Raw genomic sequence first — 15,205 nt, 5'->3', positions numbered from 1 at the left:
TCCAGCAGTTCCATACAGACTCTGGTTTTTCAGGCATACTGCAGCCTTTACACTGTTTCCTGCAATGAAAAACGCACGGCTATGTTTCTGCAAACTAGTGAAAGTTGCATAGGAGGAGGTGATTGATTCCCAGAAGACTGTCACCACCACTTTAACATGTCCATGTATAATGGTACATCTTCCTGTGTGGGCGTGCAAGCTCTGTATACAGAAGCAGCACAATGATAGTGATCAATAATAGTTGTGCTAGCAGAGTGACCCGAGCAGCCTCACAGGCCGCTCAGAAATACATCAGCCAACTCCTAACAACACCCCAGCTCGTTATTTCCTCCCTGGGGCCGCCATGCAATGCAGAGGCTAAAGGCAGCTGCAGCCACATGTATGTATATAAATATATATCTGCAGTGGGAGGTGGAGTTTGAAGGTGACAGACAAAGTCTCAGTCTCTCCAAAGTGGCTCAAGGTTACAGCTCACCCCAGAGGTTTGTCACTGAGAGGAGGGAAAGGACAGCGAGACAGCTGTGAAACGAATCGACAGTCACCAAAAGAACTGCGAAGGAGAGGCAAAGAGCTGCGTGTCTGATGTTTGTGCTGACCAAATTATTGGACAGTCATACAGCCGTTTCTATTTTAACATCATCGATACTTGTTGGTCGATTTTCTAATGACATTAATGCATTCAACTGGCGGGACGCTAGGGAGTTATACCTCTGTTACTGTTGTAAACAAGTTCAAAAGCACCATTCTGGCTCTGTGGGTGATTTGTGATCCAAATTCGGATTCATTCATTCATCTTTTTGTGAATCTGGAGGAATTCTTTGCCCTGGTGACTCATGAATCTTCCAAATGAAGAGCAGAAGCAGCCATTAGGCGACTTGTGAATGATGTCGAGTCAGCCAAGCCCCGCCACAGCCAGTTGCCGTGTGTAATTGTTCACCCTGTAGCCAGTCCTATCATTCATCATGGGCTGGTCAGTGGAAATCCGTGAGCAGGGTAAGAGAGAGGAGAGGACAAAGGGTGCGAGTTGAAGCTGAGGTTCATTAAGATTGGACCTTTTCTGCCAAAATGTGAGGGACTATAATGTCACTGGAAGCCAAAAGATGCAGTTTGTGGTGACAAGAATGAGCTTGATTTCTTTGACCTGACAGTGCTTGAAATGCCTCCAAAAACCCATTCATTTCCATGAAAGGTCAGGTTTTTTAGCATGAGATGCAAAAAGATAATGTAACGAGGCCAAAGTTAATTATTTGGCAACAAAAATTGTCCTTCTGACATGTGTGGCTTTAATCTTAACCTCTTTATAAATGAATTAACTTGAAAACATTGTTTTCTTAAATCTTACGTATATATAATGTATGTATAATGTGGGGCCAAGGTGATACAGCATAATAATATAGCCAAATTTTAATATGTAACGTGTTTGTGGGTATTAATGATGTAGTATATTCACTTCTCTATCAAGATTGTCCCACACAGTCCCAATCCATGACTGATAATGTTGTGTGTGTTCTTTTACTGTATTTTGCAGTGTGTTTGGGATTATTGTCGTACATTGACACCATTTCCAAGCAGATGCTTTCCAGATGCTTTTCATAGAGGATCAACATCCAACAGACACAATCCACTTTTTATGTTGGAATGGTTCAAATGTTTGTTCAACAACAACAACAAAACACATTAATTTGAATGTGTTCAGGTGCGAGGTTTGAACTAAAAGTGAGCGACAAAGCAGTCCAAAGAAATACTTTGAAAAACCATCTGAAAGCCTGGAGAACTACTACTTTAGATCACTTTTAAGTACAAAATAGTATAATATAAAGAAATGAGGGGAGGCTCAATACTTTTGCACAGCACTGTATGTGCAAAGCCCAATTGCATGCAGCGATCTAGTTTCTACTCTATTACTACTCTACTACTCTATGGCATGCTTTAAAGTGTTAGTTTTTAGCAGAGATGTGTATAACTAGTCAAGTCGTATGATTAAACTTTGTTACCATCACCCATCACCACCAGAAATACTGGTTAGTTTGATGAATTGTTTTATTTCACCACTGTTCAACAGCACAGAACAGATATCAGCACGTCCCTTTTTTCTCTATGATACGAAGTTGCAAACAAACAAGGTGGGAAATAATATTTAAATGAAATTCTGCAGAAATTCTGCAATAGATACTCTTCAGCCTTATAGGGCTAGCTATATTCCACTGATATGATATTGATGATGATGCTTAGTTAATATTGTTTGTAAAAGGAATCCTAATGTCTATAGAGTTATGGACTCTCTTGTCTCTCTGTTTTCAAATATCTTCTACTAGAAATCCAATAATATCCTTCTAGTGAATTTTTTTGGTCCTGAATGACCTTGGATGCCGTCCCAGCCTGAATTGCTGTTTGAGTCAGCCGCTGACTGTATGCATATTTATGGCCTGACATTCAGTTCGTGACGTCTCCTATTATTAGAGAAATGGTTTCCTGTTCAATGTGCCCAGCATGTTTCCATTAAATACTTTATAGAAGAAAGAGGTACAAGAAAGCAGTACACACACACAGTACACGACTGTGTCGCAATTACAACGTATTCACTTACAACAAATCAGAGGATAAATGAGCCCCACTGGCCATGGTTTATTAAGTTGACATTGGAATACATTATTTTGATTTGAATTATTCCGAAATGTCCCAGGCTTTGCCAGAGAGCGTCACTGGCTTTACATCATTAGCAAAGCCAAACAAATAAACTCACATAATCATGTTCCTTCAGGGGAACGCTCGGCTTCACAAATGTCTCAGTTTATCTGCAGAAGTTAATGTTTCTGTAAATAATCCAGGAGCAAATGTTACATTAACATGGTCATATTTCTGTCTGAGTGTAAAGTTATGGGATTCACAAACTATGACCTGAACGACTGCTTCGGTGTTTTGATGCTTTCTCTCACAAAGTATCCATCCATATTTCCCTATTAGCTGGATTTCATGGAAGTATGGCCAAAGTTCCGCGTGAATATTGAAAGAATGTAAATGAAGGCAAATTTTTATCTGTTAACTGTTGTTAGATTATTAGGAGTCATCACATACTGATGCTTGGAGCATTTCTTCTCCCATTTCCATTCCATCCTTTAGCATCATTTTTGGTGGGTTTTCTGATATGCATGTTAAGGGTAGCGAACTGGACTCAAATCTAAAACACACTGGAAATACAAATTCATTTTAAGGCTTGTGTGGGTTGTATCAAATGCTATGAATGAGTTTGAAGTCCTTAGACCATTTTTAATGCTGGCATACACAGAGCAGCATTGGCAGTGCTTTGGCTACCGTATGAACATTGCTCTGATTTTTCTTGCTCTGCTTTTGGTCTCCTCCACACTCTCACTTGGAAGCTTTTAAAATAATCAAGAAAGTGTCTGCTACTTTTTCTACTTATTTTTAAGTTGATGTCTTTATTAGGGATGGGAATTGATGAGAAATTAGTGATTTCATTTTCTTTCTAGATATCACTTGTCAATATGATTCCTTATCGATTCTCACTGGATGCTCGTTGGTTCTGCTTTCAGAATCACCACCTGATACAGTTGACCACATGCTATATCAGTATGTGATGACTCCTAATAATCTAACAATCTTGAAGGTATTTCCCCTCTTACAAATGGACTGATACTGATCCAGACTGTTATCGGCTGACCTGTGCAGCTACTCCAACATTCTCTGATCTACCCAGTTGAATTCAACAAAATATAAGATATTGCCCAAGCTATATAGATGATTTTCAATGCAAAGACACTACATAGCTAGTTCCACATGTAGAATTCAATGAGTGAATCTAATCAGCATCATCTTAAACATAAATTGATGTCTTCTGTCCTTGATGTAACACAGACAATCACTAATGGATCAACACAATACTTCAAACTAACCAGTGTAGCCAAGTAGAAGATTTTCATGCAACCTTTAAATCACACAAAATTAGTATACTTCAATTTGTTTTCCAAGATTGATCATAAAAACATCACGTATAGATTCAAAATCAGATTTAAAAAGTCTAAATGAATGAGAACATTACACGTAAGATAAAAAAATTACAGTTTACAAAATTTCACTTGCTGAGGAGTCTTTATTTCTAAAAACAATTTCTCATCTTCCTCTCCTGCTCTCTCCCCGTAACATTTTTTCCATCTCAGCATCACACATCAACTTTTTTTCTCTCCCCGTAAATACAGCAGCTGTACATTTAACTCACACTGAAAAAAATATGTTGTTGGATTTACTTAATTCAATGGTGGACATTTGTTGCACACAGATGTTTTGCTTTGGCAGCAACTTAAACAATTGAGTTAAATTAACACAATTTATTCATGTTCAATAAACCTGTGCAATTTGTGTTGATAAAATGTGACTTAAACATGTTTTGATGAAGTAATTTGAGCTCTTGAAATATTTTAATCCTTCACAATTTTCTCACTTTATCCCAACACCATTCAATAACTTTTACCCAATACTACTTGGTCACTTAAATACTACATGTTATCTTCAAATTACATTTTGCTATTATATTCTAGTATCAAATACACAATTTTCAAATGGAGGCCTTATAACAGATTATATTGTTCTCTTCCAAGATGGTTGCTGGCATCCACCAGTAACCTTTCAAAACAAAATGTCTAATTTCACTGCATTGACAGTAGGTAAAGAATTAAACTGACATTACTCCACTACTGAATCTATATAAATCAACAGTTAAATAATGTCAGTTCTTCCGTGTTCTCTGGAATCAATCACAGCAAAGAAATTAGACTCTTTCTTTTGAAAAATGTTGGGAAAGAACAATACAAAACATTCTATTTAAGGCCTCTAACGTCAAGATTCAGTTAAACAACAATTATAACTAAACAATTTGAGGTAATGTTAGTTTCCATTAACATTAAATTAGGTTACTGAATTGGCAAACACCTTCCTATTAACATTACCCATTTTACCCCAATAACTAAAGAAATTAGCACTTGCAGGTCAAAACCTTTATTCAAGAGATGCAGAAATAACATTGATACAGTGACTGTCAAAAATTACAGCACTGATCATACTGTGACATCTTGGTTCAAAACAGCACACTTAGAAATAGTCAACGTTCTTTACTTCAACTGAATGAAACTGAAAATACCATTTCACACGACCCATATGGGATATTTAGACTGCATAACTGTTCATGCTACATCTCTTCACTAGTAAAAGAAAGAAAAAATACAAAGAGAAATTTAAAAATGCTGCCAAACAGACAGAGAACTTGTACAGAGCAAAAGGAAAAACAAACAACAACAACAACAAAAAAACGGCTCGTCCTCATGGCAGTTGCAGTGTATATAAAAATGAACCCTGCGATCTGTTCCTGGAATTGAGCTTCAAAAATGCAGCAGAACAAGTGTGAGATTTAAATGTCTTCTCACCTAGAGCTGGTCACCTCACATGCATAACAGTGAGCTTCGTTGCAGGAGCAGTTTTGTCTTAGTTGTGAGCTTTTCTTGAGAGCTGAGTTGCATCCAACTCCATTACCACCCTTTGAATCACCTCAAAAGTGTAGCAGAGTTGTGATGGGTAACTCATGTTGAAGGAATAAAAAAGGTCCAAACAGCATGGCTACTGCAAAGGTCACGTTATCCAGATCTTGAAGAACTACTATACCCTCGATGATGATGCCAACGTCAGAAAAGTCATTGCCTGGTGCATCCTCTGGAGACAGATGTTCATTGTGGTTTTCTCAATCTGTGCAGTGGCCTCAGTCAAGTCCTGGTTAAACACAAAACATTTCTTTAAGATTCCTTTTTAAACTCATCTCTTTTGAATCTACCAGTTCTAATGTTAGAGTAATTTAAACCAATGCAAGCAACATAGTAAATAGCTATAGCCAAAGAGTGGCCTGCCATGCTGCCATTCATGGTCTAACAGAGTTTCTAAGAGAGGGTGAAAAACATAATTTCAAATGCTTTACATTAGTTTTTCTTAGAAAGACACCGGCCCATCAGAAATCCAGGTTTTGTCACTCAGAAGATGTTAGAATTTAGACTTTCAGCCCCACAATTTGGTTAGCTGTTGGTCTTTTTTTTTTTCAAACAAAAGCTAATGTAAATACTGGTGGGATTTTCCTTTGTTCACTAGAATGACAAATTTAAAGTTTTTTCACACTGATGTGACCCCTAATACAGGGGTGGGGCCTCAAGGGCCGGCGGCTGAGTTCACTACCAGGCCTCATGTGAACTTCAAATTATTAAAGAGGACTACTGGTCCTAACTGGTCCAATGAGGATCAAGTGGATAACTAAATGCATTTTTAAATGTTGCAAAGCCACAATCTACTCATAAAACACTCACCATGAACTCCTGCACCAAGATGTTGCAATTGTCTTTCACACAGATGCGGAGCACTTTGATGAGACTCCCTTTGAGCATTAATGTCATCCTAAAGTATTATAACAAAGAAAACAGAGATTTGTGAACTTTTCAGTAGCACAGAAGAAAATGATCCCAGACCAAAACTTAAACCAGTCAACATGCAACACCAGCATCTACAAAGCAATATCAAAAGTTCCTGTTTGACATCAACTTTATGGATATATAGTTTCCAGAACATTTATTTTTTTAAAAAGATCAATTTTTCTCAGTGGGCCAGTAAATGCATGACGAAAATTATGGCATCCTTTCGGTGGAATCAGTACTCACAGGTAATAGTTGACTGTTTCAATGGATGCAGCATAAAAATCTTTTACTGACCTAATGCAATACATATACACTTTGTAGTTAAAGAATTTTAAAGTTCTTACTGTCATCATGGCAGCTACATCCTTTAGCTTTGTGCCCTGTTCCCCCGATCACTTTGCAAACACTTTCAGCAGACTGTCAGAGAGAAACTCAGCTCCGTCAGAAACCTTGACTGTAAAGGCATGGTTGGGATGCACTGGAATGCTGCATTTCATCTGAAATGACATAAAATTATTTTGAAATAACAGCAGGCACTGTGCTTGGTTAATAATCAGTAATGTTTTGTTGAATAAAAACTGTGTTTCCAGATCTTATGGGATTAAAAAAATCCAAAGATGTTTATTTCTGATTTGCAACCCAAGAACCCACAAGTTACAACCTCATTTTAGTTCAAGTGTGCATTAATGTGAGTCCAGTAATCACCTTTCTGACAATACATACAGGTATAAGTTAAACCTATGGCAGATTTTGGATTTCTCAGTTGTATTAATAGGGTGGTCTATTTGAGTATGCATGCACCTAATAATTATAAAAAACCTATTATAATTAAGTTACAGAAACCTTAAGCGAAAATAGAATATACTTTCTTACCATAACACCTTGAACCCACAATCCATCAGCTGACTCCTGGTGAAATGCAGAATAGATGTGGTCTCTCAATGTGCATCAACAAAAACAAAAACAAAAACAAAAGGACAGCAGGTGAGGGCAGGAGGGGTAGGGATGTAAGCTAGCATAATACCGCTGATGATATTAGCTAAAGCTGTTCAATGTCCAAAATCTCACTAACACCACGGTGCAGTAAATACACAATGTAACTGAAGAGTCAGTTGACAAATCTATTCACACAGAAAACCAAATTATGTTATGAGTGCCTCGTAATTAGGTTTAATGTGATATTACGGCTCTTGTGCCAAAGACAAATTCAAATGAAAAAGCGCCAATTCTTTGATAACAGATAAAACAGCAAATAAGCTAACGGCTCTTTTTTAGCATGTTACATGGCGGCACTTTAGACGTTTAACTACATTTGCCTGAAATATGGTAAATATTAATTCAAAAAATCAAGACATACCAAAAAACGTAGAGTTGGCTGCTCGACTTGACTGAGATGGATGCATTTTTTAAACCACGATCCAAAGCCCGCGAGATGAAATCACGCGTGGTTTCACGAGATTTAACGTTGCTATCTTATTGACTTACTTCACCTGAACATGATATGAACAATTTAATACACCCTTTCTGCATATCATGTAGTTTTTACACTATATAGTTACATTTATCTTTAAAACATGAGGCAATTGTGTTAAATACATGCAAGATGCTTACATAAATCCAAGAGATGGCCAGTCCCTTTTTTTCAGTGCACTGCACAAAAGCAGTTTGTGTTTGCTGATATTTTTGTTGAGCTGTTTGAAAAGCTGCATTTGAAATTATCTTGCCACTTGAAAAAAGATATGCTCCCTCCTCTTCCGTAGTGACTATGACAGCAACGTTATTTATGTCTGCACCATGAATGCATCACAGGGATGAAAAGGGATGTGCTGAAGATGTAAGTGATCTGTGAGATGTCATTATTTTCTTATTACTGAGCAAATGCGTGGCTGCAGCACACAGAACAAATAACTCATTCAGAAGTAATATTGCAATCCATCTGTTTATTAGATTTATTAACTGGTTTATTAACTCATTAACTGAATTTGCCAAAAGACTGTTCTAGCACGTTCTGGTCCATTGATTATGAAGAGATTTATAAAGGAAATCTTGAATTAAAGTCCGACTTTAACTGATAACTCCAACTAATCATACTTAAAAATTGTTGCATGTAATAACTAAGGATTTTTGATTAATCGTAGTTCTGTGAATAACTGAGCGAATGTAATTCTCTTTTATAGTTTTATTGTGTACTAGACATTCTTACAAAAAAAGAAGAAAAACTATTAATTTAATCATTTAAGATAACATCTGTAAGTTGTTTTATTCAGTTGAGTTTCTTTTTCTACTGCTTATGTGTAGCAGTATACAGTGTATATGTTAAAGGCTTTTATTGTGACAAGCTGGAACAGGAAGAAGTCCTATCTAGTCGAGTACAACAAATTGGATTTCTGGTGACATGCCCCAGTTGGATTTGTAGTCTCGTACACAACATGACCCAACATGAGATGTTCAACTGGTTTTACAGATGCAGTCATATTGGATTCATCTCTGTGAGAGCCAAGCTGTGAAAGTCTCTTTCCAAAAAGGGACTTGTCTCTTTTTTCCCCTCCGTCAGAAATCTAAGATGTCACACTGTGTGGATAGTGAGCAGCTAAAGGAAACCTAAACTGGATTGATGTATTTATCCAAATTTTTAGTTACAGTTTATGACTCGAGCCATTTTGCATCTTTACAGTTGAGTCCAGCGTGAATGACTGTGTGCAAACGGGATAAGAACAGTCAAGAGCTGGTTATGCCCAGCCTTGAGAAATAGTGATTGCTACGCCAAGCATGAAGCGTGAAAATATAAGGTTATGCATCAACATTCTCTAGATGTGACACGCTTTATTTACGAGATGTCACAGCAGTGAGCGATAAGCAGATTTACTATTGTGCAGTATGTCAGGGGTACAGGGACGGCTTCCTGCGTCACACTATGGCAAATGAATCTCAAAAGCAATAACAACCACTGTAGAGACTGTTTAGTTATTCTTTAGGCCTCAAAGGATGATTCGTGTGATGGCACCACCCAGGACGAGCAAAGTACTGTACTGTTTTAATGACACGGTGGCTGCGTTCCAAGATCAGCTAGGCCTGTGAGCCTGAAGGCTGGACCTGCAAATAAAAGACAAGAAACAAACTTTCTGCCTTTTCTCAGGCTGAGTGGGTTTTTTTTTCTTGTTTTTTTCCCACCACCTTTTTACAGCAATACCCCAATGGTGCTGAAGGAGACGATAAATACAGTTATTACTGCTTCTCTTTAGACCTTCCCTTTAAATTCATCTGGATTTGTTAGACATTGAGATTAATTGCAGTCTCTGTGAGATAGCTGATAGCTGAAAACAGTTTTTATCCCAAGAGTGTCCACAAGAAAAGACAATATCAAATCTGGAAATCAGACTGATGCTATCTGGCACTCTGACATGCCTGCCAGACACCACTCATAAAGTCACAGGCACTTTACTGAAAGATCCATCCTACAGGTCAGTACACAGCTGATAGCCATGATGGGTACTTTGGGTTATTTCCTTAAATACGTATGCTTTTCTTGGCATTTTCTTTTAACACAGCCGACATGCTGTAAAGATTAATTGATGCATGTTTTAATCTTTGGATTTGAGTTATTTAAAGGCAGCAGAAGAAATCAAAAATTGATACAAAAATACTTACTGTTGTTTTCTGCTGACAGCTGGAGGAAAGAGATAAAAAAAATGGGTTTATGACATTTTTTGATTTCAGTAAATGCAGAGATAGGAATATGTACTAGTGTCCTTCACTGTGATTTACAGTTTGGGAATCAAATATAAGTTTGGTAGGTTTTCTTCTTACTTTAAAATCCTTAATCAGATATGGGGATTAAACATAAAACCCCCACAAATTGTTCTTTTCAACTGACTGACCACAAGTCGAGAGAAAACTTAGTAAGGCATCAAAATCTTCAAATCTGCTATTTTGCGAGTTTCATGATTCTCAGAATTATTCTCAAAATGAAATTTCTGATTTAATTTGAATGTTACTTGGGTGTTAATTAACAGGTATCTGTTGCCATACATACATACATTTTATCGATGCATCGTCATGACCAACCAATTAAACCTCAGCTTCACACTCAGCTCAAAGACGTTAGAGTGACTGCATTCATTTTTCACTTGTTAAAAAAAAACCTAAAATATATTTTTAAATTACTGCAAAAGGTGAAACATTAGTTGACTCACACTTCATCCACAAAGAACTCCTTATCATTTTAATTACAATTTGCTATCTCGTAATGACAAAAAAGATCTTGTAATTACCGGTTATCCTGGTTGTACATTAAATCCAGCAGGGCAGGAACTACTCTTTCTTAAGAATTGATACAGTGGCACAAAACACAAACTAACTGTTAACACCTCATGTATGCTGTTTGTTGTAAGTGAAAAAACATTTCCATCATGCTGCTTTTGTGTTATCTTTTATTAAGTGTCTCCTAGTAGTTTAGTTTTTTTTAATATGAAACAAATCTTTTTCTGCTAATTACAGCTAATATAAGCAAATGTTAGCTAATTAGTTATAACTGGCCAGTTAGCTTCCTACACTTTTTCTACACCTTTGACTGTAACTGTACCACATCATGGCTACAGTTTGCATACAGTGTTTGACTTGTACGATTATGCGATCAGTCTTTGTTATTTCCTGCTTTATTTTGAAATCACTCATCTCCATGCATCCCAGTTTTTGTGTACTTCCTGTGTTTGCAAGAATGTATTTGTACTCGTAATAGTTGAGCTGTCTGCTCATTTTGTGTTTGACCTTTGCCATAGCTGAGACACAGGTCGAAGACGGGCTTTCTTTTCTTAATGTGTAGATATGGATTTCTGCCTTTTCTCTTGGTTTCTGTTTGTAATGTTTGCTATTTTGACTGCCTTTATGTGTGAACTTTGTGCTTTAGCTAATGTTTTTTGTTATATATTTAAATTGGTTCTGACTGGTTTAACAGTCACTACAGTTTGATGCAGTACAGTTAGAGTGAATTATAAAGGCTGGAACAATCTGAAGACTACCTGATATATTTTTAGTCATTAACAGCATAATGGGAAAACAATGTGTTATCTACTGGGTTTTGATTGAAAAGATATAAGATATCTCTGGTAGTATCAGAAAACCTGAAGAGATGTTAATGTGGGACTATTCAGCTGTTTTAGCTCCTCCCATCTTTGTTTTGATTGGTTGTCCCTGACAAGCAGAAGATTTGAATGACAGGTGAGTGGGCCTTGAGTCATTAATTCCGTAAATAGACAGATTCTTATATAGCACGTTTCTGCTCTCCTTTGCACTCAATACTTTACAGAACATTTTTACACCTCAGTGGTTTCTAACATTCAAACTCCAATTAAAGTATAACAGAGGAACTTCGGTTTATTGTTTTGCTCAAGGATACTTAGGCATACAGACTGGAGATTGGAAAACCCAGGTATTCAACCACCAGCCTTCTGATTAGTAGATGGCTTACTCTACCCGATAGTCTTTTTCTCCCAGTTCTCCCAGCGGTATCCCACTCAGGAATCATAACTATAATAATTGTATAATATTTTCATCAGAAAATCATCACCCTGGCACTTTACCATATGTAATAATCCTCTAACTGTTACCCTGACATCCTGTTAATGGAGTTTTGGGTGCTATTATTGTTTATAGTGCACAAAATGGGCTGAACTGAAGCATGGTTGTTATATTGAGTGGGTTTTTTGTGCACAGCCAATTGTCTACTGGGTTTACATGATGCTGATGATGATGGTGTCAGATGTGGTTGCTAGGAGATTTGCGATGCAAGTCTCTATTTTGTGTTTACTCCCCACAGTGGAAATCCATTATAGTCCAAAGTGAGGTTAAAAAAAGCCTCTGTGACTGAATGAGTGAACTCGCTGTGCTTCAAATCTCTGACTTAAAGACACTATATGTCATGGCATGTGTTGTTCCTTGATAATAGGATGCAGATTTTCTATCTAACAAAGGTAAGGTCTTCAAATTGGAAAACAAAAAAATGTGGTTGAGAAGAGAAGAGATGCTTGAAATGTGTGGTGCACAATATCTGCTGTCACATCCTCTGACAGTAGCAGACATAAATGCTTGATGTTATGTGCAAGTGAGAACATGAGGATTAGCTTTTACCAGAGGTGCTGCCAAATCTGACAAGACAGGAGGAGGCAGGGAGAAGCTAACAGCATGAATACTGGCTGGTGAGTGCAGAACGGGAGTGGTCAGGTCCAGGAGCACAATGGTAGAGATATTCAAAGACACAAGCACATGCCAACAAGCATGAGTGCATGCACCAGGACCACAGTTTTAATGGCTGATGAATTTCCTAACTTCACAGCAGCCTAATTTATGAAATCTCAAGCCTAGAAATAAGCTGTGCAACCTGGCCAGCAATCAAACCACCAGTGAGCTTTATCAGCTGATCGACAGCCCACAGCAATCATAACTTCACATGTAGGCCCAGTGAGTATTCGATCAGCCCCCGCAGGGACTGCTCAACACAGTCTTGTGGCAGTTTGTGAAACAGTCACAACATTCAGTCAATTAATTTGTGTTTCTGGGAACAATGTTTCACAGGTTTTTTTTGTTCCTGGTCACAAATTTCTCCCCTCAGCACAGTATTTGGGGCTCTTCAGATGTGGTTAACAAACAAACAAACAAAACCAAGTAACCCTCAATTAGGTTTCGGCAATAAAGGGTAAAATGACAAAACTTCCAAAATTTCCAGTTTAGTACAGAGTTGGCTCACCTTAAATCCATGGGCCTTTACATCATGTTGTGTGTCGAGTTACATTAATTATGTTCTTGTGTAAAGCTTTGTCCTGAGTCTGCGCTGCTGTTGTGCTGTTTCTAAATATAGACTATTTTAACTTCATCTCTTCTTCTTTGTCTCTTGCTCTTCGCTGCAAGTTAGGCCTACTGTCTCTACTCCACTGTGGAAGACGGGTATCCAGTACGACCAGTATACCATGATAAATTGAACATAGCCATCTTCACTGATTGGTGCTAACACAGGACCATTGCTTTTCCTTTCTTTAGCATAACCTTATGAAAAGACGCAGCTTTGGGTTAACAATAAATTTGCTAATGGCTTAAAAAATTAAATTTGGCTAGTCAGCTCATCCCAAAGACAGAAAACCCTCACAAACTATTTAAAACCAAGTACACATGAAATGAACAAACATCGACCAGGCAGACATTTAATGCATACTTTAGGTGCTATATGAAACTATTAATCACATTCTTCATTAATCAAATCAGGTGTGGCTGAAATGTGCAGCACTTTGCAATGTGTGCAATGTGGCAAACTCAAACAGTATCAGATTTTAGAGTTTGGCTAACCTTAGTATTGCTAGTAGCAGTAGCCTACCCTACCCTAACAGCAGCTAGCATCCTCATCCTGGTGCAGAATCTGTTCACACCTGGCTTCGATTCTCCGGTTACATTCCAGGTAACTCTGTAGAAAGCCGATTTACAGCTTCTCTTTTTGTTTAATACATCAAAGTACTGCAGAATAACACTGGTTAGCAAGAGGTCTGCTCATTTAAAACTTCCATTTGTCATGGTCCGCGGCCCCGCGTCCGGGGTGCTGTTGGGATGCCCACGCCCACGGGCGTGGCTGCTAACCCCACACCTGCATCCCATCCCAGGCGATCACCAGGTGGACTATTTAATCCTGCCCTACCTGCTGCTCCACGCCAGTCCGTAGTTGCCTCTCAGCGGTAACGTACACCTGCGGGAAAAAAACCCCTTATGACAAATTGTCCATTGGAACTGACTCTGTTTTACCCTGTGTACTCAGATCACAACTCTGCGTTTTTGCGAGCCACCTGCCTGTCCACCTGTCCGCCTGAGATTCGGAAGCACTATCAGCCTCGCCGTCTCGACCCTTTTGGAGCCCCCCCCCCTCTGGTTCACTCAGCCCGGCTACCTCCGTAAGACGTATACTCCACCTTCCCTCGTATGCTGCCTTTTTTCCGCACCCCAGTAATCTGTTTCTCTTTTTTTGTTTTGCAGCTTCTCACAGCCCCGCTCTCGGCGTTCCCTGCGCAGTTCACCTCCCCAGTCCCTCGGTTTCTTCTGGTTCCATACGTTGTTTTTTCGGCTACCCTCACGGGACACCTTTAGTTATAATAAATTTGCTTTCTTTATTCCCTCCTACCCTGGTGTGTGTGTTCTGCTTCTGGGTCCAGCTTGCGCACGGAACTTCGGTTCATGACAGTATGGACTGGCCAGTATGGACCCAGCAGATCCACTCCGCTATTAATAAACAGGGCGCTATCCTCGGTCGCCACGATCAGCAGCTCCAGTCTCTCCAAGACCGTTACCAAGAGCTCAGCGACACTCAGGATAAGCTGCAAACCAGGCCACCCGACCCCGTGCACCGCAGTGTTTCGCCTCCGTCGCTGGAACCCTTCCACGGGGAGTTAGACCTGTGTGGGGGGTTCCTTTTCCAGTGCTCCTTATTTTTCAGCCGCACGCCTCACGCTTTTCCCACGGATGCCGCTAAGATCTCCCACTTCGTGGGATTGTTACGGGGGCGTGCTCTAGCATGGGCTGAGGCTTACTTAACCTCTCACCCCATTCGCGAATGTGAGTACGATGAATTCCTGGAGGAGTTCCAGGCTACATTCTCCCCTCCGGTTTCGGAGGACGATGCCGCGCAGAAGTTGCTGGGGCTCCGTCAGGGGCGGCGCAGTATTGCGGAGTACCTAGTTGACTTCCGTACCCGAGCGGTCGCCGTAGGTTGG

General features: G+C 39.1%; 2 long non-coding RNA genes across 3 annotated transcripts; one reads left to right on the top strand and one right to left on the bottom strand.

Moving 5' to 3' along the window:
• Positions 1-5,518: 5,518 nt before the first annotated feature.
• Positions 5,519-8,089, bottom strand: LOC146691139 (uncharacterized). 2 transcript variants are annotated; one of them, XR_014915538.1, is made up of 5 exons: positions 7,819-8,089; positions 7,335-7,398; positions 6,806-6,958; positions 6,357-6,444; positions 5,519-5,775 (listed from the first exon to the last, which is right to left on the bottom strand). It is a non-coding gene; the product is annotated as an uncharacterized LOC146691139 (long non-coding RNA). The 2 variants fall into 2 exon arrangements; XR_014915537.1 differs by lacking the exon at positions 7,819-8,089 and having other exon boundaries at positions 7,335-7,768.
• A 4,442-nt stretch (positions 8,090-12,531) lies between these two features.
• On the top strand, positions 12,532-14,615 carry LOC146691138 (uncharacterized). Its single transcript, XR_014915767.1, has 2 exons — positions 12,532-14,389; positions 14,472-14,615. It is a non-coding gene; the product is annotated as an uncharacterized LOC146691138 (long non-coding RNA).
• Positions 14,616-15,205: the final 590 nt, after the last annotated feature.

This window comes from Copadichromis virginalis, linkage group LG16 (assembly GCF_057382275.1).
Source record: "Copadichromis virginalis isolate Kocher_CV1m ecotype Utaka linkage group LG16, C_Virginalis_male_GT1.1, whole genome shotgun sequence".
NCBI lineage: Eukaryota > Metazoa > Chordata > Actinopteri > Cichliformes > Cichlidae > Copadichromis > Copadichromis virginalis.
Note: the sequence above shows the minus strand (reverse complement) of the source record. Positions and strands in the feature narration are given on the sequence as shown.